Source organism: Crocodylus siamensis, chromosome 10, assembly GCF_052110815.1.
Source record: "Crocodylus siamensis isolate JL-2025a chromosome 10, ASM5211081v1, whole genome shotgun sequence".
NCBI classification, from domain to species: Eukaryota; Metazoa; Chordata; order Crocodylia; family Crocodylidae; genus Crocodylus; species Crocodylus siamensis.
Genome location: NC_143404.1, coordinates 9060274 through 9083488, shown reverse-complemented (window position 1 = coordinate 9083488; position 23215 = coordinate 9060274).

The window sequence follows — 23215 nt, the reverse complement described above, 5'->3', positions numbered from 1 at the left end:
GGTATCTTTGAGGAAGATACTTTCGCATGAGAGTTGCAACACACCCAGCCAAGCAGGTGCTATGCCACTCTGCAACGATTAGGCCTGGGGAATTGGTGTTTTCAAAATATAAATGATCTCACTCCTCTTATATATAGGATAAGGTAAAGAATAAAACAGGCTGGCATGTGTTTTAATGGTGCTTTTTGTACTCAAAGCACTTGATAAATAATAAGTGACAGTACAAGCAAATATGGCAGCTCCTATACCCCTGTAGGAACCCACCACTAACTCTCCTCAGACATCAGAAAAGGGATGTTACATGACACTACAAGACAAAGTCTCACTTAACCTGCCTCTGCTCAAACATGCTTCAAGTAGAGGACTGAGAAAAGGTCTCGCTTAAAAAAAAGAAGCAAAATCTGAAGATAATTGGTGTATTTATGTTGCATTAAGGACCTGATCACCGTTGCATGAAGAATACAGTATTATTGATCCCAACACCAACACGTCTACAGGCTGACGCTGCATATGGTTGTGAATACTGGGGGGATCTTTCTGCACCATATTGTCCCCTTCTGGTCTTCTGCTCAGGATCTGGAAATCCTTTCCTGGTGATAGTGCCAGTGAATGGAAAGGGCTGGGGGAGAGTGTTCCTAGGTGTCAGTCTGCATTTTTTGACAGCGTTTGATGGGATTACATCTGTCCCACCTCCCCAGCAAGTTGCTCCGATGCACCTTTCTCTGTCAGATGCTCCTGCATGCACATTATCCACAGGCTGGGGGGAATTATGATCAAATAGATCACAGCCCTGCAAAACCAGTGACTTTGCCAGGATGAGTGTCCGATACCAATTTGTTAATGATTTTCAAGCATGTTTTTTAGAGCTTCAGTTATGAGGTGCTCTACAGAGTTTCTCACGCACAAGCCAAATAGCTCCTTGAGCCTCATGGAGCCTTTCAAAAATGAAGCTTTATTTAGGTGATGAGAATATGCATGCAAGTATCCATAGAAGTGAAATTGCTCTCGGTCCAGGGCATTTTTTTAAATTTTGCCTTTCTGGTAGCTAGTGGCATTAACCAGGACATTGAGAGGGGATGTGGATCCTTTTTCAACTCTGCTTGCTTGTAGAATACAGAATTTTAAGCAGCTCATGCCACAGCCGGGAGGAGGGAAGGAGAGAGCCACATTGCATCTGCAAAATCCGGATTAGCAGAACTCTTCTGGGTGGGGATTAGCCCAGCTCATCCCAGTTACTCACGTTCAGAAACAGAGTGGATTCTTTCCTTGTAGCAAAGAACTTGAATGTTATTTTGCAGACAAAACTGCTCGGCTCCGGAAGAAGCTGCCTGTTCCCAGGGTGAACCTTAGTCGGAGGAAGTTGTGTGTGCAAACGGCATGGCTTCCCGAGCCTCTGGAGGTGCTGTGGGCTGTGATGTGCAGTGTAGCTCCATGTCCTTGACTGGCAAAGGCAAGTGAGGCGACAAAACTTGAGCCCTTGTTGTGACGCTTGCTATTGCTTCTCTTTAGCACAAACTTAGATGTTAGGCTGAAAAGCCTGATGGCATTTGTAGCTCTTGTCTATTTTTCTGATGTTTTACTTTTTAAGGGAAATGGAGACACTAGTCACTGCTATGGGGTGTATTGTTTTGTACCGCCTGTGACCAAACTTGGGAAAATTTCTACAAACCCTTTGCAGGCAACAGTAAACAGCCTAATCCCATGCACTGGGACAGGCTGGGGGCTGACTGGCTAAGCAGCAGCTCTGCACAAAAGGACCTGGGGTTACAGTGGACAATAAGCTGAATATGAGCCAGCAGTGCCCTTGTTGCCAAGATGGCTAACGGCATAGTGGGCTGCATTGGTAGGAGTGTTGCCAGCAGATCAAGGGAAGTAATTATTCCCCTCTATGCTGCACTGGTGAGGCCACACCTGGAGTCCTGTGTCCAGTTTTGGGCCCCGCACTACAGAAAGGATGTGGACAAACTGGAGAGAGTCCAGTGGAGGACAATGAACATGGTTCAGGGGCTGGGGGACATGACTTGTGAGGAGCGGCTGAGGGAACTGGGTATATTTCGTCTGCAGAAGAGAAGACCAAGGCGGGATTTGATAGCAGCCTTCGACTCCCTGCAGGGGGGCTGCAAAGAGGATGGAGTTGAACTCTTCCCAGTGATGGCAGATGACTGAACAAGGAGCAATGGGCTCCAGTTGCAGCAAGGGGAGTTTAGTTTGGATATTAAGAAAAACCTCTCTCACTGGGAGGGTGGTGAAGCCCTGGAACAGGTCACCCGGAGAGGTGGTGGAAGCTCCATCCTTGGAGGTTTTAAGACCCAGGTAGGCAAAGCTAGGATGATGTAGTTGGAGCTGGTCCTGTTTTGAGCAGGGGGTTGGACTAGATGTGACCCCCTGAGGACCCTTCACACCCTCATTTTCTATGATTCTTTGTGTACTTCTGTAGTAGTATATTGCCCTGGCTATACAGGCGGCCAGTCCATGACACACGATTTGTTAAGAGGCCATTCATGAAGGATGAGGAATAACATGAACTTGGGTAGCTCTGACAGTAGCGATGCGTGTTTATCCGTACTCAGGTTTGAGTGAGAGAAGGCAGTTCTAGAGATTAGAGAAGAATAGTTATGCTACAGAATCAGAGAAATTAGAGATGGAAATTAGCCATCAACGCACACAATACATCAATGCAGATTTTTTTCCAGTGTTTCAGACAGTCTAATTTTAAATTATCGTGGTTAGCAATGGGGCTTTTACGTTGCACATTTTAGTAGCCTACTTTTATAATAAGCCAATGCACCTTGAAGAACTAAGACCACTCTCGAACCTATCCAGTATCATTCTCGCCTTCTCTAGAGGAATGACTTGTACTAGTGCTGAAATGCAGCCACTTGAGGGATGTAATGGAGCAGCTTCTTCACCACGTTTCTTCCTCCTTGCCAGATGAACATTCAAGTTCTCTTCCGAGGTTATTGTCAAGGATGCTCATTCGGATGTAGGAGATGAGATCCACAATAGACGGGGTTGTATGTCTCTGCAATATTTGGAGATGACTGTCCTGTACTGCAGATGAACTCGTGACTTCGTGGTAACATTTCTATACCCTATTCCCAGATTGTCTAAACCATCAGCCATCCAGCTCGGTGCTTTTCCAAATTATTTGGGGCCCGATTCTGCCTTTATGCAACTCTCATTGGCTTCTGTGTGCAAGGCAAGACTCTAGCCGTATGCCATTAATTTCTCTGCAGCTTTTGAGAGTCAGTGGTTTACAATCAGCAGCCTGTTAGCATAAACTTGAGTAATACGGAAAAGACTGGTTGAATCAGAGTGATCAACAGCATTCTGGAAGTTAGTTTTGTTTGCTATACTTTTATTTGATGGCAAAGTAATAATATTTAACTATGCTTCATTGGACATTTTTCTGTAGTACTGGTGCTTAACTCCAGATAACTCTTACGTGGCTCAGTACTTAACCTTATCATTCAGTCATTTTTAGCTCAGTTGACAGAAGGATCATTGGTGTAGCTGTAATTGGAGTTTACAATGTTTGCAAGTATTAGGTGACTTGTAGCTTAATGCTATAACTATAGGGACAATAAATTACATGGTCATTACAGGGCTTTAGCTATTCATATGGCATTAAGCAGAAGGAGGACAGTAACATTTCTTTAATAACAAATAAAACGTATGTTCCAATTAAAACCATAATAGGATAGACTCAGCATTACATTACAGCCTCTCATGAATTTCATTGCTTAGAAAATATTACCATTAAAATCATGGTTTCAATTGCACATAGAGCTAATAAATTCTCACAAGCAGGTTTAGACAGAAGCATTGCAATCCCATGGAGAAATAGTGTGTTTTAGAGCTGTGAAAATTCAGCTAGTGAGCAAGGGTTCACAGGGTTGGGTTTCTTTCTTTCTTTTCTTTCTTTTTTTTTTTTAATTCTCTGAAGTTGGCAGTCTCCCTAAGCCAAGCGAGCTTAATTAAAAGCAATTGAATAAACACAAAAGCAGTCAAAAATAATATTTAGAGGCTTTTTCCTTTTCTAGAGGTAGTTCTGCCCCCTGCATGTGGCTGGGTGCACTGCTAAGTACTTGGGATGCTTCTGTTAAGAGGGGCATAAATCATCTTGTTTTTAAATCCCAGTCTCTCCCTGGATGTGAGCAGGCTTTTTCCATAGGTCTGCCTCGAAGAGGGTGGGCAGAGGTAAAGGGAGAAGAGATCGTGGTAGAGCAGGAGCATTTTATCCAAGGAGCAAGCAGACTCAGCTTAATTTGCACTTGTCTATACGGGCAACCCCCCTGGAAGGAGATGGTGCACAGCTACTAAATGTGTGTGTTGAAAGGTCAGCGTAACTCCCTTAGGCCAAGAACAGGTTTCTTTTATGTTTCAAGGTCCTGATTCAGGGAAGTGTTTAACCACATGTGTAGCTGGAGGCCCCTTTTTAAGGCCTGTTGTCTCCAATAAAATGTATGCATGTGTTTCAGCTTGAATAAAGCTGCTTTCTCGGGGTGTTTGATTGTCAAGCTCCTGTGATCCACAAATCTCCTTATCCCTAGTGTTATAAACTAAATTTTATACCTTGCTCACTTCTTTATACCCTTGCTCTTGACCCCCCCGCCCCCCCGTACCTCTAAATCCAGGGTGTTAGAGGTGTTATAAGCATGTCTTGGAAGATTATAGCTTCTCATGACAATTATTCAAAGACAATTTGAAGCGTCTCTAATTTGGACTAAGAACTCTTCCCAAATGTTCATAATAAATTGAACAACTGAGGACTTAATTTCAGCTTATTAAGAGATTAGAAAGGAGAGTTAAAAGATGCCCAAGGGGTAAATTCACAGACTTCAAACACCTTTTGCAAAGCAGAACTTACCACAGGTTGCAAAAATAAATTTAGAAAGGGGACAGTCTTAATGTTTTTTCCCCCGAGATACTTCCATCCTGTAAAAAGAAATTAAAAAATCCTCCCCAAATCCTCCTGTGAAGCTCTGTTGTAATGTAAACAGCTTGGTCCTGCGTGCATCTTAGTAGCTTAACCAATAAACGGGCCCTCCCATTTAGCATCTCATATGATCAGACAACAGCGGTCTCCAGAACTACGTGTCAGGGCGCACCCACCCGAGAACCGTGGGCATCACCACTGTTGTTTTCAACATGGACCCCAGAAAGAAGACAGCACTTGGTCCTTAGTTTGGGTATGAAAATATTCCCTGCTCCCAATCTCACCTTAAAGCAGGCATGTCTTTTCACCTTGAAAATATGTGCAGTTTCCAGTAATTCGAGACAATAATCCCTATTGAGTGTGGGTATTTAACACTGAGCTGGCCAGGCTTTCCATCCACACTCCCCTCTTTCCTCCTCCTTAGCCTCTAGTGGGCTTACTACACCCCCCCCCATTGACCTGCTCTTCCCCCCCAGCAGGTCTGACACTGTACCTTTAATCAGACCATCTGCAAATAAAGGTTGCCATCCTGAGCTCCATCCCCCCGGGCCTGAGACTCTTCCTCTCTTTACTTCCAATCCCAGAGCCAATAGCTGGAATCTGAACATCTCATAGGCACGTACTAATAGCCTAGGCCTGCTCGGTAGCCAGGATCTCAAAACCCACGCTCACCAGAACGGGGACGGTAAGCCTGCCCCCAGCCCTAGGGACAGAGCTCTAATTTTCAGAATAAGACAGCTTGGCATTTCCTCTGGCCCAGGCTCACCTAGAGAAACCTAGCTGTTCCCTGCAAGCTTAACTCCCCAGGCTCGCTGCCTCGGAGCCGAGACAGTTTCTACTTTCCTCTCCATGAGCTTTCTTAACTTGAACAATGCTAGGTAACGCTCCCGAACCTCTGCTCTCCTTTCCTTCCCACCCTGCTGTCGGGCTGTCTTCACATCCCAGCGAGGCTCACTTGGAGGCACAGCGGCTTACCCTGGGAGTACGCTTTCTTCATCTGGGAAGATGGCCTGACCCTGGAAAAAATAGCGGAGTCGCAACCTTCTTAGAGGGCCACATCACACTACAACAAGAGCCCTTGGTGTTTGTACAACTGAGGCATAGCTTGATGAATGCAGATGCATCCATGGGGTGGAAAAAACCCCAACAACAGTAAATTGGATGCTTATCTTGCTGGGAATCCAGCTGACTTCCGGCCTTCAGGCGGGGGGCTGGGCTCAATGATCTTCCAAGGTCCCTTCCAGCCCTGATGTCTAGGAAATCTAGGAAATTTAGCCCTTTAAATACCATTCATCCATTTTCCCTGTATAAAAGTTACTGGTCCATAATAAAAATAAAACAGGCACTACTCAGCAGTGCATGGTAAGAGTGCTTAGGGTTGCTATAGGAAACACGCACAGCTATCTTCCAATGGAAACAACGTGATGTCGTCTTGCATCTCCAAAAATTCTTCATTCTGTCATAACACTGAAGTCTCTCCACTTGCCATTATAAGCTCTTCATCCTTCTTTGCTAATGGTTTACAGTATAGAACAGTTTAACTGTGTATACTGATGTAAATCATGTCACCCTCTCTCTGAATTATGTGGACTAATTCATACCGAGGAACCCAAGGAAAGGTTTTTAAAATTGTAATTAATCTCCTCCTTTCCATTACTCCCGTCAAGAATAAAAACCAGATATGAGTTTGGTTCTCTAGTCTGCAAAGGGAAAAGTGGAGTTATTGTATATATTGTATCTGCAATTTCTCTTATTCATAAATCGGATAGTAAGATGCCTGAAGAAGATACAGTAGTGCAGCCCTCTGCTAGGGTAGATCAGCAAAGCTTCACTAAGTTCACTGAAGTCTTTTAGAACGGTGCCAGGCACGGAGATGGCATGACTGAAGCAATAAATAATACTCAAGTAATAAGAGAGTATTAGGATTCCCATATGATTCATTGACGTATTAGATCAGAGAAGTATTAGAGCGTTTCACATCAGGTGCCAGCAGTGAATACAAACACATACATGCGCACACAGCAAACCACGCAGAATTAGTCTAGCCTCCTAGTAACAATCCTTAATACTTGCAGGGTCAGATCTTTAGCTGGTTTAAAACAGCCTGGCTCCACTGAGGACACGATCCATATCCCAGTTTATATCTGACCTCTGGCGCTTTTCATTTGCAAAGAACTGTAACTTTGACTAGTTAGGCCTCACAGTACCTGGCGAGTGGGAAAGCGCAAGGTTATTACTACCTTCAGCTAGGAATGGGGAAAGAGGAGTGAATGGTTCAGGATGGAGAGTCACTGCCGAGATACCGACTTTCATCTCCTGTCTCATGCTTAGAGCATTGTGATCATTATTACAAACAAGATGATCTGGTTGCTCCAAGGTCAGCTTAATTGGCAGCAGGTTCACTAGGCAGCAAGACCCTGGAGGAGTAAGACACTGCAGGCTCCACAGAGTTCGGGGAAACTATCTTGCAATCTTTAACTTTCCCGTGTTTTCTCAGATGAGGTTCTAATGGCCTTGATTTCTTCACATCGCTCTTGTCAACAGCAGTCGCCTCCCTTGCTGACTTACAGACTTGGTTTTAAACTGTGGGTCCCTTTGTATTTAAATAGGTTGCTTCACATAGGAAACGGGTCTTTTACACATTTTTTCAAAGTGTCCCTGGCCAAATGTGAGGCTGGTGTCTCCTTGCGTGGCCACATTTGAAAATCTGGCAGATGCAAAACACAGGCTCATCAGGGTGCAATTAGGGTGAGCTAGTTGTGATGCATGAGACGGGCAAATGCTTGGTTCTTCTGGGAAGGGAGCATAAATCCACGATGGAGCAAAAGAATATTTAACTGTACTTGCAGGCATGAAATACCCAGTAAACCCTCAATGCTGGGAAATTTTGTTGGATCTCCTAGTACCATAAATAGAATAATCCAAGGACTCTGGCACCAGGAGGTAATGTTATAATAGCCCGACTGTAGAAATCCTCGTGGCTGTCCCTCCTCCTTTCGCTGTCACTTTAAATGTTTTATTGATTAAGGCCTAGATTACTTAACCTAAAGCCCTGTATTTATATTTAGCCAAGGTAAGTTACGAGTCACTAGTAATCTTTTTGATCTGAAGGTTGCTATGGGTCACCCGAGAAATGAGTTGAGTTATAATATCCTAGCAAGCTAGTTGTGTGTACAGAGGAATATATTAAATAAACTCTCCTTTAGAAAGTCCTAGCAGCAACTTACTCTGTTTCTGTTTGACTAGAAAATGCCGTGTTTGTTTTTTTTTCTTTCTAAAACCTAAATATATTAGTGATGACTGATGCAAATCGAGTCACTGGTTTTGCAGTCGGTTGAATCATCTTTCCAGCAGCGCTTTCATTTGGCAAGGAGTGTCAGTGTTTCACTGCTATGCATTCGACAGCATGCCATAAGGCATGGGTGGTACCTGTGGGTAACTTTATTCTTTGCATCAGTCCTCTTGAGGTCCAAATTGAATTGTTCAAGTGTGTAAGATGAGGTGCACTGTTTATGAATGGTAGAAGTATATAAAGCTGAACTCTGTCATCTTCAGTCTGGCCTGTTGATGAAGTCCCTGAAATGCAATAAGTAACAGAACATGTGTCTGCTTGCAAACGTATTAGTGGCTGTAAATATTCCCTTAAAATTCCCCTAACATATAGTAGGAACACAGTCAGTAATTCACATCAAAACCGCAGGCCCTGCAAATGTGATAGAAGCACTGACATGGCATGGTCTGGCTTTTCTAGCATAATCAACCTAGGGTCCAGGTAACAAAGTGTTGGGCACCCACAACTCCTACTGATATCTTGCAGCCTTCGGCTCCAGGTTGGCATTAACCTCCTTGCCACAAAACCAGAATTTTGGAGGCACACACAGATTTGGTTGGTTACAGGTCTAAATTCAGTAGCGCTGGGAGAACATTTTGCTCTGTTTCCTTCTCTAGGGCATTTTAGCTTAAACGAACGAACATGTGTGTGTATATATATATATATATATATATATAATGAATATATATATATATAAATTAATATATAAATTAATATATAAAAAATTATATATTTTTATATATATTTATTTTTATACATTTATATATGTGTATATATATGTATATATACGTTTGTTCGTTTAAACTAAAATGCCCTATACATATATATGCACATACTCAATTATTCAAACTATTCAGGGTCCAAGAAATTGCCTGAGCCTTCACATTGGAAACTGTCCGTATGTCATGACACTACAGGGGGGATGTGTTCCTGGGCATTGATGTTCTAGATCAAGTTTGTGTAGTAGGGCTGCGCTATAAAAAAAAAAAAAAATGCTTAGCTTGTCCCACTTAAGGGTGGTGCAATTCATCATTTAGGACTGGTACATCCAAACAGGTTGAACGTACCCTATAGAACTTGGACACCCAATGTCTCAGGCTGTCACCCATTTGGGTCTTGACTTGGTGACCCATGAGGCCCCTTCCAGCCCAAAGGTCTTATGTGCCATTCCTTTGACATTGTCTGTCAACTTAATGTGCCCATGGAGCTTTGTTAGGTCAGTTCAATATCTGAGACTCATGGTCATCAGAACACATATGATGAGTCCCAGATGTTTGATCCTAGTGGATTACTAAGGAAAGCAAACAGAAGGAACAATTCTTTTAAGGATTGTTAGGTTGGTCTGGTTTAGGTTGAAAACTTGCTAAGGAGGTGAGTGAGGGTCTGTTCATATCCAAATAAGTGTGGGAGCCCTGAGGCTGCAAAATCATTAAATAAGAAACTCTCTTTCTTTGGGCTGGGACTGCAGATTGGGTGGACTGTGCAAGTGTAGAGGCCGAAGACGTGCTATTCCAGCCTCTGCATCTCTTTGCACCAAAATCGGTTTTGCACCAATCCCTGTGGTTGAAAAAGCAACCTGCATGTGCATGGGTGGGGGACACCCCAAATCCTCAAAGTTCAGGGAGTAGGGGAGAGTTGGTTTATATGTCCTTTGAAGCTCTGTTATGATTTTAAATAGTTTGTGCATGGGACTGCGAGCATGAAGGCAGAATAAATCTGCCTCGCAACTTTCTAGTTGTGTTTAAATTCGATCTTTGAAAATCTTTCACTGATGTTCTCTAACCAACCTGTCCGTGACACAGTGGAAAAAGAAACAAGCCCTGATCCTTCAGACTTCAGTGACTAAGAGCAAATACTGACCTATACAGATCCAACGGCAGGATTCAGGCCTTATTTATCATTAGACTTATAGTGTCCATCTGGGTTTTTTCAGGGGAAGTGGATATTCACTGTTTTAAAGCCTTGGGTTGGCCAACAGAAGACCACTTCTACTTCACTATCCCATCTCCTCTTTACCCTTGTGATTGTTTTTTGGGCCATGTCTTTAGACCGGCATCCCCCTTGGAAATGTAGACAAGGAATTTAGGATTCAAAAACAGTGGAAAACTTAAATACAGAGCTGTTCTGCAATGAAGATAGCTCTTTAGTGCAAAACAGGTTCAAAGGCTGAATTGCTCTATTGTATTTTTCAGTTTACAGGTTAATAGTTTCTAGTGGGCTTGAACACACAGACACTTTTAGGCCATTCGTCATTCTGTGATAGTTCCTTTCCGGAGCAGGGTCTATTCAAGCTGACCTTTGCACAGGTTTAACGTTTCACCTTCACACCTTAAAGGCTGGAGAGTTTGACTGACACAATAATTAATTTTTGAACAAATACAGCCTGCCACTTCTTAAGGGTCCTCTCAGGGGTGTAATGCTTTGTGCACTGCGCCAACACACATGTTTTAAAGGGGCGAGTCAAAGGGATATTAGTGAAGATCAAAGTGCAGCACTTCAGTGTAATTGTAATGTGGTGGCTCACATCTGCAGTGTGGGTCCTTGTACCCGCTACAGAGTTAATTCTTCTTGACGTGGGTCAGAAGCAGGATTCTTGCTTGGACCACGCTGTAGCTCAGGGACGTTTAATGCTGGCACACATCCAGGAGGGGCCAGCAGGAGACTGCATGCTTAGGGGCAACCAGCACGGGTTCATCAGTGGCAGGTCCTGTCAGACCAACCTGGTGGCCTTTTACGATCAGATCACCAGATCATTAGATGCGGGGGTAGCAGTGGACATAGTCTTCTTGGACTTCCGGAAGGCTTTTGACACTGTCTCTCACCCCGTTCTCATTAAGAAACTGTGGGGCTGTGGTGTTGACACCCACACAGTCAAATGGGTCGCCAACTGGCTGGAGGGCCGCAGACAGAGGGTGGTAGTGGATGGGTCCTTCTCAACCTGGAAGGACGTGGGCAGTGGGGTCCCCCAGGGCTCGGTCCTCGGGCCCGCACTGTTCAACATCTTCATCAGTGATTTGGACGAGGGGGTAAAAAGCACCCTGTTCAAATTTGCTGATGACACTATGCATCTCAAGCAGGTCCAAGGAGGTGATCCTCCCCCTCTATGTGGCACTGGTCAGGCCACAGCTGGAGTACTGAGTCCAGTTCTGGGCGCTGCACTTCAGGAGGGATGTCGACATCATGGAGAGGGTCCAGAGGAGGCCACTCGCATGATCGGGTCTGGAACCAACTTCCAAGAGAAGTGGTGCAGGCTCCTACCCTGGGGGTGTTTAAGAGGAGGTTAGATGCACATCTTGCTGGGGTCGTTTGACCCCAGTACTCTTTCCTGCCATGGCAGGGGGTTGGACTAGATGATCTGCTCAGGTCCCTTCCGACCCTAGAAACTATGAAACTATGAAATTGGGCTGTTGATCTCATTTCTGAAGCCTGCACCTGTTGCTCGAATGGTGTGAAGTGAAACCAAAACTACAAACCTCAGGGGCCACGCTTTGTAGTTCTGGATTTGAACTTTGTGGCTAGACCCACCTTGGATGTTCTCTGTTCAGATTGACCTCATCGACACACAAGACATCTGGATGCAAGGGTAGGAAGACCCTGCCTTCATGACCAATCTGAGAGCTGAACGCTCCCATCTGCTGCACGGTGTGGAGGGAGCCAAAGTGGCTGGGGGAAGTGGACCGCTGGGGAATGGAGCATCAGCAATACTGTGCACTGCCCGATCCCTCCAGTTGATAGAAAGCCCTTGGCAATGGCATGACTGCTGAACTTCTGAGGCTCTGGTGGAGCTCAAGGTGACATGACGGGGTTAGAAAGGGAGGACTCGGGAGAACAGATGCTCTAGTCAGTATTTTTCTTCTTTCAGAGAAGTGTCAGTGCTGATGCTCCTTGCATTGCAACATAGATCAGTGCTGCTTAGGCTGCAGCCATTCAATGCCTACAGCTTGACACCACTGGTGTCAATGGCCTATGGAGAGCAGTGCTGGTGAAGCAGCAAATGATGTTGGAGAAGCAGGTGGGAGATGAGATCGCTAAGACAGCATGATCTTCCTGTCTCTACAGTTCTTCATCTTCCAGCAGAATGGCTAGCAAGGAGCACTGGCCATGCATCTGCTATTAGCCATGCATCAGGCAGCAGACTAAAGCTGGATTCTCAAAAGTATTTATATGCCTAGTGGCAGGCATATGTCTATTTAGATTTTCAAAGGTCCAGGTGATTGAGGCACCTACTTTTCAGTTAAATCAATGGTAACTACTTACCTATGCCCTCAGCGGCCTCTTTGGTTTCCTTTAAAGATCTAAGCCAAGCCGAGTTAAGCGGCCTTAGGATTGACAAATCTGCCTTTCCATTCCATACAGTAGAGGGAGAAGATTTTGCAATTGGCTCAGAAAATTTAAGAGTTAGTATGTAAAGGACCCTAATTACTCTGGATACTAATGGGAGTGAACGAGGGATGTTATGCATACACGGCTGCAACAGCGTTCTTGAACATCCACCACCTTCTCGTAGGGGATGTTGAGGGAATCCTGTCGATCGGCTGTTGCAGGTGACTTGCTAGCCTATCGTGGATATTAAGGCAGTGGGAGAAGCTGTTTGGATAGAGAGGGCCGGGCCTGAACAGTTTTTGGGGAGGAAAACTTAGGTGCAGCCAATTTAGCGAGACTTGCACTGTTACGAGTGATATATTGTTATTAGTTCCTTTGCCTGTGGAGTCAGACTCTAGTCTAGCGGAAGAGTGAGTTATGAAAGAGTGGACACAAGCCATCACAATGCTCCTTTACATTTCCCTTCTGGTCAAAATTGAAGAAGGGCAACACAAGCAGCAAGTGCTCAGCATCTGTGAAAACCAGACTCCATTAATCCTGTGTTGATCAGAGCCAGTCAAGTACTGAGGTCAAGTCCAAAGTTACCTAAGTGATTTTGGACACCTCGCTCTCATGAATTAAAAAATGAAGAATTCAGAATCCAAACCACATGGATGAGCCCTTCATTTGTAAACATTAACCAAGAATGGCCTCCTCTTCCAGCTTTGCTCACATAACACGGTGGTTGCAATACAGCCAGGGTTTGAAATGTTCAGGCCAAAAACTACCCTGGATTTCACTGTCATGCTGCATTGACCTGAGTTTTAGGTCAATGTGTGCACATGCTGTTTGCCCATAATGTACTGAACTATCTATGTATCAAGGGCAAAGGTTGATGTTTTTGTGCTTTTGTAGGGCAAAGTCAACTATTTGACCAAGAGCTGATTATTATTTGTTTCTTTTTAAGACTATGCTTCTTGGGGGTTAAGAAGCTGTCACCATTCTGGAGCTGAGCAGATATTTGATCTAAACCAGCTGATAAAATAATTGAGTACACTTATAACATAAACCCTGGCTTCTGAAGAAGCTGCAGAAAATTGCAGCTTCCATGGTCTATAGCAGTATTCTGCTGGCCTGAAGCAGGACATACTTTTCTGTTAGTTATGCTCATAAGCAGGGCTCTTGGTTTTTGCTGATACAAAAAAAGCAAATTCTCTGATTAAAAAGAATTTTGCAAATTCTTTGATTAAAAACCCCCAAATCCATGATTAAAATAAAATGCCTATATATATGTATGTATGTATGTATCAGTTGAACACAATGTTTTATTGATATATTTACAATTTTAAAGCAAACTGGAAGCCTACCAGTGCCTCAGTCACTATAATAAAATACATTCTAAATACCTATAAATGTTGGTATTTGATTTTGGGTTTTTTATCATGGAAAATCAGAGCTCCCCCTGCCCCCTTAGCTCACAGAGTGCAGGTCCAGGCTCCTCACTCCCAAGCCACAGCCCCTTGGGCCCTGCTGGTGCCCCTTGCCCCCCACCTACAGCTCCCTGGCCCCCCAGCCCTGCCAGAGTGGGGGCTACAAGGCCGGGACCTGGGTCCACAGCCCCTTGCCACCTGCAGCAGTGCCCGAGCCCCAGCTGCAGCAGAGTGCAGCACAGAGGCTGGCTCCTCCTTCTCCTGTGGTGGCATGGCTAGAGTGGGGCCTGTGGGGGTGTGTGTGGGGTGTGTGTGGGCTGCCTGCTGCGGGTTTGGGCAGGGGGAGCCCAGTTTCCCACTGCTGTGTGTACTCCTGGGGGGCAGAAGAGGGTATGTGCCCCCCCCAGATCTCTGTGTGGGGCAGGGGCAGGGGTGGATGCTGGTTGCCTGCTGTGGGCTCAGTTAGGCTCCTTGCTGCTGGGAGCTCTGTGCCACCATGGTGAAGTGCCCCCTGCCTGCCCAGCAACAGCGTGGGGTACAACTCTGTGTTCCTGCCCCCACTGCTGCTGGGCAGGCAGGGGACGCCTTGCCAGGGTGGTGCAGAGCTCCCGGTGGCGAGGAACGTCCCTGCCTGGCCCCACTCTGTCCTGCCATGCCAAGTCCCACCAGCCAGGCTGCGAAGGCCCTGGGGAAGGGCAACAGGGTAGGGAGTCTGAGCCTTCAGCGGGCAGCCCACCACCACCCTGCACACAGATCTGGTGGGCATTTGCTTCCTCTGCCCCCCCAGAAGTGTGTGCAGTGATGGGGAGCCAGGTCCACCCCCCCACACCCCGGACGAGCTGCCTGTGGCTCCGTTCCACTCCAACCCCAGGCCTGAAGCCCCACACATAGACTGGGCTCTGGCAGCCCCAGCCCTGCCCAACTCACTGCTTCCCTCCCTATGGGGGCCTCAAACCCCTCTCCCTGCCCTGCCAGACTTACCTGCAGGAGCTGCTGTCTAGGCTGCCTGGCACCCCCTTCTTGACCGCCCTCCTCCTGGTCCCTCCCAGCCCCTTGCAGGCTGGAGTTCTGCCAGCTGGCAGAGAGCTCATTGAAAAACTGCAAAATCCATGTGTTTCTCCATTAAACTGGACAATCCACTCTTTTCTTGGGTAAAAGGGCGAATCCACGTTTTTCCCCATATTTCCGTGGGGAACGGAAAACCCAGATCCCTGCTCTTAAGAAACCTTCCAGCTCACAAACCTGTAAAAGATGGCAGACACCTGGCAGCCAAGCTTATAAATTGTTCTTTAGCCAGCCCCTGCTCCTTGTCCTTCTTTTTGTTCAAACGTATTAAGTATGAGAGAGGAACAAGAAGAAAGTCAACACCACCTTGGAACTTGCTTTCAGTACCATATGGCGGGGAAAAAACACCGCTTAGAAGTGAAGTCACAAGCAACCTTCATTCCTGTAGCTAGGAAGTTTTCATTAGGCCTAAACATTACATTGTATGTTTTTCTCCTTTAAGTATACAGATCTCCGAAAAAGGACCTTGGCTTCAGATTGTAGTGTTTGTCTAATAGCACATTGGGTTGGGGTAGATTAGCCAAGAGGTGTACTAATGAAGTGTTTTGCTGGGTGGGCTCTACTGGCAGAGATCTTTTGGAGCCCTGATTGAATTTTAAAATTTCCTACAGGAGGGAACCTGGCCACCGATGTTCATTCTGTGATGCCTCTTCAGCAGCGCTAATCCGTATGCGCTCCAGAATTGCAGTGATTTAGAGATGACCTATATAGACAAACTTGGTACAACTGGACACCAAAAGGAACATTCACCAACAAATGCCAATTTACAGCATCTCTAGAGTTAAATGTATGGACAAAAAGACTAAGGCAATGCACAAGTCCAGGAGGAAGTCTCATAAACTATCATCTTTATTAGCAACATTGTGCTTTTCTTCAGGTGATCTACCAGTAAATGAATTTTTCAGGGGCATGTCTTATTAGTCAGCATTTTACCAACAAGGGAACTGAAGTGCAGAAAAATGGAAGAACTTGCTGGGAAAGCACCATTCTTCCCTGATCTCCCCGCAATGTAGGGTAGGGATGGAGGAGCCCAATCCGACCTATAACACATTTTTGCACATTTGCAGCCTATTTCCATTTAATAAAATTGACCCATTTTGTTTGGGAAGCCTAGAAAAATAAAGCAAAGCTATTAATTACTTCAAAAACAATAATGTTTTTTGCCCTCTATCCTGACCCTTCCTAGTGGAAAATCTGCTGTAGGCCAGGATCTGTGAAATGACAGCGCCTTGGTAGGTATGACACCAGCTAGGTAGGGCTGAGACTGTTGGTACTGATTGTTTTTAAGATTAGTCTTTGATGAGCAGGTCCAACATCTGCCCAGCATAGAGGTGGAGCTCCAAAGTAGGATGTTACTGCGGGAAAGTGGGGTCTGGCCCGTAGCAAGGAGAACTCAGGAACAATTTGCAAATGTTCGTTTGGAAAAGGCAGATGATCATTACTCGGCCCCTCCTGCAATTCTGTGTTGATGAAATCAAGCTGCACCTTCCCCCCCCTGTCGTGGCATGATGATGAGTTAATGGGAAGCAGCAGAGGAGGAGGAGGATGTGGCAGCATATCAGAGTTAATGCAGAGTTCTTTGGTATTCGCATGTGGAGCGGCTCAGCTTCTCTACTTAAGCCACTTTCTGCTAAATCCTGTGCAGTGGTTTTGTGGTAGATTATTGATTGCTAGGGACTGACCTGAAGTTAGCAATCGCATTTCTCTGAATCCTTAGGCTCAACTGTGCCCGCAGTTTCAGAGCTGCTTTTAAGAGCCATCAGACATGTGTTCAGCCTGTTCACATTCACTTTTCACAGCCTGATAATGGAGAAAAAAAAAAAAAGATTAATAAGCAAAGGCATTTTTTTTAACCTGGAGTGGAAACAAATTGCTCCAGACCAAGTTTCAGATACTTTTGCAGATGGATTCATAGATTCGTAGAAGTAGGGTCGGAGGGGACGCGAGCAGATCATCTAGTCTGGCCCCCTGCCCTGGGCAGGAATGAATACAGGGCTCATATGACCCCTACTAGGTTTAAGCTCAAATGACCCAAGCTAGGTAGTAATCAAGCCTCCTTTTAAGGACCCCTAAGACAGGAGCTAGCACCACTTCCCTTGGATAATAGAATTACCCACCATTACTGTAATCACCCCCATTTAGCACCAGGTCTTTACTAAAATAGAATAATACTCCTCCATTTCAAGGGTACTCAGCATGGGTAGCCCACAGACAATTCAGTTATGACCTGGTTGTGAAAGGCTTTTATGAAAGTGCATACTAATAGCACGAATGAAAAAGGACTTCCTCACCTCTCAGCCAAGGGAAAGAGGACCCTGGGGACATGGGACCCTGTGCTTAGAGGAAAATGATGATGTTTTCTATTCCTGGAGACTTCTAGTCCAGCCTGCAGTGCTGGAGTGCTCTAGTGGTGGATAGATGCTGCCTCGGTAAAGGGTTGCAGTACAAGGTACATTGTCCCTGTACAGTGAGCTGCTTTAGGAAGAGCAATATTGACTTTTCCCTTACCAACAGAACAGAGTGGGTAAGTGTGAATAATAGCGGTGGAAGGTTAGTGTTGAGGAGGTTGAAATACTTACAGCAAAGAGCCCAACATTTCACACTAGTATTGCGCTTGGCTCCCATCTCCAGTGTTGCATCCTTCGTGTTCAGTAACGTTTCCCCAGTATTACACCTAGAAGTTGGTAATCCTAGTTAATCTCAAAGCACTTCTGTATTGGGATGTGCAACCCAGGCTTCAGTCACCCCGTACACAGAAAGCACAGTATTATAGCACACAAAGTCTTTTCAGAGGGGAGAGGCAGCTGATATCAGACTGTCTATCTACAAGAAGCCCAGGGCTGAAGAAAGATCTCTTCCCCCTTGTGAAAGCTGGCAACATCCTTGACACATTAAATGAGCATATTAGTTAATATATGTCTATCGCTATGTGGTCAGTACCTCTGTTAATCAGGGGAACAAATGGGAAGTCCAGTTGTTGGTCTGCCACCTTCCCCTGGGGCCCTGCTCTGACTGACCCGCTCATACGATTCAGCACTACTCAGGGTAAAGCTAGCAAAAGTAATCACCTCTATTTAGCACCAGATCTTTACTATGCACTGGAGTAAAACATGTTTTAGAGGCTCCTGTTTAAGGAAGATGCTCTGTAGCGGTTCAGCGTCTGACTGGCTCGGTCAGGATTCCTGTAGGCGATCTGTGGCTAAAAGCTGGACTCCTCTTTAGAAAGGCTTAACCATTACATTTCCCTCTCCAGGTCTCCACATTCATTCTCGTGCTTCTATATTTTGGATACACCTTTTGGAGCAGGGTGAATTACAGCCTCTGTTTCACATGGCTTAATCTTTTTTTGTTTTGGTACGTACCTTTTAGGCATTTAATAGGGATGATTGCCTTTACAAGAGGAAATTTGGGAAAGGCAAAGAGAAGTGGGGCTGTTGATAGATCACTAAAATACCCACTTTCCTTTGAAACACTCCCCATGTGGTTTGCCTGAGTACAGAGCGACTTAATTGTTGGATGTATTTAAGTAATATTAAACGGTGCAGTTTGTTTACGTTCAGAGGAAAGGAACCTATGTCAATGCAGCCCATTTTTTTAAAGCCTTTTAAAATTCTCTTAGGCAATACTCCTTTGAAGTCTAATCCAGTTTGCAATATAGCATCTTCGGAGCTAATCCCAAATTTTTCAGTACGGCCAGTAATGTTACATAAAGGCCTTCCTAAGAATCACAAGTGTGCAACGCTCAGTGCAAATAAACCAGCATACAAGAGAAATTCTGTTATTATTTACCCCAGTGTAAATTCAGAATTTACTGGGGTTACTGGAAAGAGAATTTGCCTCAAGGAGCCTGATTTGCATTTCACTATCACTGGGTTTATTCCATTGGGCCAGATGTGTTTAAACCAGCTACCGCTGAAATGGAGGCCTGGGATTAAAATGTTAACTTTTAATAAAGCAATGGTTTCCAGTCCAAGTGGTTCCCAGGCATTGGTTTGATTTTAAGTCCCTTGTAGAGCTTGACTCGTCTTTGTATCCCTCTATCCTGGCCATGTCAATTTGCAAGTGTTTTTCCACATAGCTTCTGGTATTTTATAGTATATTCAGGTCTCCCAGCTGGAAACAGAAGCCTTGAACAATATCAAAGTGGACTTTTCCCGCCATGATCAACTCAGGCACCAGTTAGGAATAGTCGGAAAATCACAAAAATAAGTTCAGCGTAGGGTTTTTCACTTACACTTACCAGCTTTTTTATCAAGCAGACATAACAAAACCCAGTGGCTGGCCCTTGGAGGCTGGAAAAAGCCAACTGCAAATGAGACAGAAACCTTTAATATTGTGAAGTTGTTAACAGAAGAGGTTCCCAGCAGAGCAGACATGGTAGACTCTCCCAGCGTCTAGTCTTTAAGTCAAGACTGAGTGTCTTAAGAAATGTGCTTTTGTTCAAGCACATGTGAGTGGGGTTGATGCAGGGATTACTGGGGGTGGTTCTTTGGCCGGTATTCTGCCCAAAGGTCAATTCAGTGACTGTAATCCTTATAAATGTATGAACTGATACCCTTTAGCAGGAATAGGCTGGTAGATTGAATTAGACAGGCCACAAGAGTAAGAGTTCTTATCAATATCTCACCTTCAGCGGTAAACTGAATTACAGCCTTTTTTTGTCAACTGAAAAGCATAGAGACAAGTATATTTTGTGTTTGGGGTCCTTTAGCTGTTGGTTGCTACTTATGTTCTGGACACGGCGTTATGTAATGATTACGAGCCAGGTTTTCTAAGCCGTAACCACCTTCCAGGCCCTCCATGATGTGGTGCAGGTGTTCTACATTATAACTCATTTTTGTCTCAAAGGCTGTAAGAAGATAGGGCTGCTCTACTTATTATTTTCCAGTTTTTACAAATCATCTGCACTGGTGTGTGCTGTTGGCGGGTAGTCCAGTTGTACCATGAATTGTACAATACATAAAGTAATATAACCCTGCAGATTTATTGCACAATTGGCAACATTATAGTACAGTCAGATCCCAGCCAAAAACCTATGAGTTCCAGAATAGATTAGGTAGATTTCTATTACAGATACAATATTATGAAGTTCTCAGGGTTCATTTGGATACTGTTAAGTGAATTAGGCTATGGAACATAAATCCTCTCTTTCCATCTGTGCGGGTTTACCATGCAGCATGAATACATTATTAGCATGTAGAATTTTTTTGCCACTGTGAAACATTTTTCATTTCAAGGAGCAGCTCTTGATGTGTGATCAGATCTTTTCCTTTTTATAGATTTAAAAGATGACTCTACCAAAAATATTTTATTCCCCACCTACTGTCTCTTTTGGAGCATGTGCCATTTTTTCCATTATAGCAAGACAGTGTAATAAAAATCATATTTACACACAGGAGAAAAGAACGAAGAGCAAATAGTCATGTGCAGAAGGGCTCAAGACCTGGGGGGTGTTTTTCCTGTAGAATTTTTTGATGCAAAGAACACGAATCTAGTTTAAAATCCACATTTTAACAGAAAGTTTTGAAAATTGCTTTTTAAATTGAACATGGAAAAACTTTAGTTTTTAACCAAAATATTTGGTTCAGGCTTCTGGATTTGCCAGAAAAAGTCAAAAGTTTCCATAGAAAGCTGCCATTTTCCATAAAAATAGTCATTTAATTTAAAAGCAGATTTTCCATTGAAATACAGTTTTGTTGAATTGTTTTTGACCAGCTCTTGTTCTACAGGTTTTTTGGCTTCAGAGGATCTGGGTAGTTGGTGGGCTGAGCAATCCTTTCTAGGATTGATATCCTACCCTGAATTTTCCTGCTCCAGCTGACTCTGTTATGATAAAGGTCACAGAGGAAATCAGGGTTAGTGCTGGGTTTAATGTCTGTTGTTGGACCACAGAATAGTCCATTAAGTTATAACCTCACCTACCGGCTTCTCTGTTCTTTTGCGCAGAAGCCAGGCTGTTACTTAGCCCAAGAGCAAGCTTGGTCTGTGATAAGGCCTGGAAATGAAGGGAAAAGTGTCCCGCCCAATCGGTGACTCAAAGCCTGTGAGGCATGGGGCACGGTGTAGGGAAGATATGGAGCTGTGCAATTAGCCCTTAAGGCAAAGAGCCACAACCACCAGGGCTGGGAAGCCCCGGGGCAGCCTCCCTTTTATAACACCTATCTCAAGTGAACGTTTACTGGAATCTTACTGGACAATTTGCCTGCTAGGTCGGTACTTTGATTGGTCCTGGATCCAAACCAGACACCTTTGTACTCCAAGTCTCCAGAGTCTGGAATAGACTCCCTGCAGAAGTGGTGCAAGCACCTACTCTGGATACCTTTAAGAAATGTTTGGAAGCTTATCTTACTGGGGTGATCTGACCCCAGCTGACTTCCTGCCCCTTGGGCAGGGGGCTGGACCCGATGATCTTGCGAGGTCCCTTCCAGCCCTAATGTCTATGAAATCTGTGAATATAAGCAGCTGGGTAGAACATTTGGCAAGCCGTGACCATCCATATCACTGGTGTCTTCAGCTGTGACCTGACCACTCTTCCTCAAAACCAAGATATCAGTGGTTATGCATTTCCCTAGAGTCCCAAAGACCAGGACTTTAGGACATAACAGTGAACAAATTTTGACAACAGCAGTTGCTTTGGATCAGGTAAAGCTTCAACAAAGAAAAGAATAATTATTCTTCAAACTTCATTTTAAACTGAAATTGCCAATTCTAATGAAGGCAAGATTCTTTGGATAAATCAGATTAACGACACATTTAAGCCACCTAACCTCTGACACCCCAGGTAATCTTTCTACTTTTACCAGCTATATTCTTATCACCAGGTCTACATCCCCACCCCCATTTCTCACCCACTGACTGCCTCAATTTGCAGTTTCACTGGTGGACATTCTTGCTTACTGGCTTCTATTCTGTTCCATCCAGGAAGAGCACAGACCAATGTAGACGTTTCCTCAGGCTGGTGAAGGGTGTTTGTAACCCAAATGCTTGCAAAGAAGAATTTTGCCAACGATTTTAGTTGGTCTAATAAAAGTTATTGGATTGACCCAAAGAACCTTGCCTGTCTATTCTAATGAATACATTTAGGTCTCCCCAAATAAAAGAGGCCAATGGTTGATGAACTTGCAGGCCTACACTCCTGATATAAATAGCACCAAACCAGATAGCCTGCTGAAATGTAACTCTGAAGTAATAAGACAAATGACTAACATTTTCTATTGGTCTATGTAGCATTGTACATGCAACATGCATGCAAGCAAGTCAAGATGAATGAGTCATCTTGACTTAATAAAGCCTACAAATGCCTGCTAAGTAATTGAGAAGTCACGTGCCAGGAGCCTTCATCACTTATTTTGTTAGCCTCCTGCTTTGCCAAGTCGAAAGAGTCAGGAGTCATAAAACATAACCCACACAATCCGTCTCTCTAATGTTATTTGATTTAGTTTATGGCTTCAAGTCCTTTCTGCCATCAGAATTGTGCAAGATAAAACAATACACCCTTCTTTTCGGTCTTATTGCATAAGGTAAGCAAATGTTTTGCATTTATCAAGCTCCTGGAGAAAGATAGAGAGGCAGAGGACCTTGTAATATTTATGTCCTGCACTGGAAGGAAGCCATAGGAAATCCTAGTTAAAAGATCTCTGTCTTGGTGTTCAGAGGGACGCAGCAGGTTGCAATGATTTGATTTTCAGAGCAGCTGAGCACCAGGTGCCTTAATTGTCTTGAGGTGACAGGACCCTTAAAATTAGGACAGACACCTATCAATAACTTCACTGCTAGTGTCTGTTGATTTACAGTCACATTGTCCTATTAAAAAGGAGCTGCCTTTTTGCTCTGTGTGCACTAGCCATATAAACAACAGAGGAAATATCCCGGCAAACTAACGATACGTGGAAACGGATTTTACCCAACTGCCTGACACGTGAATAAATTAAATAAACTGGGGCAGGGGGAGAAGACATAATTTTTGAGCTTGCTGGTTGTAGCGCTCTGAATTGTCTCTTGTAACAGTGGTAGGAAGAGTATTTTGCAGAGGGATGGACAAGTGTTAAGTTGAAGATTTCCCTTCGCATTAACTGTGCCGGTGAACCTGCCATGCTATAAGCAGAAATTTAATTATCACAAGTCAAACTGAGTGATCTCCTCCTGCCA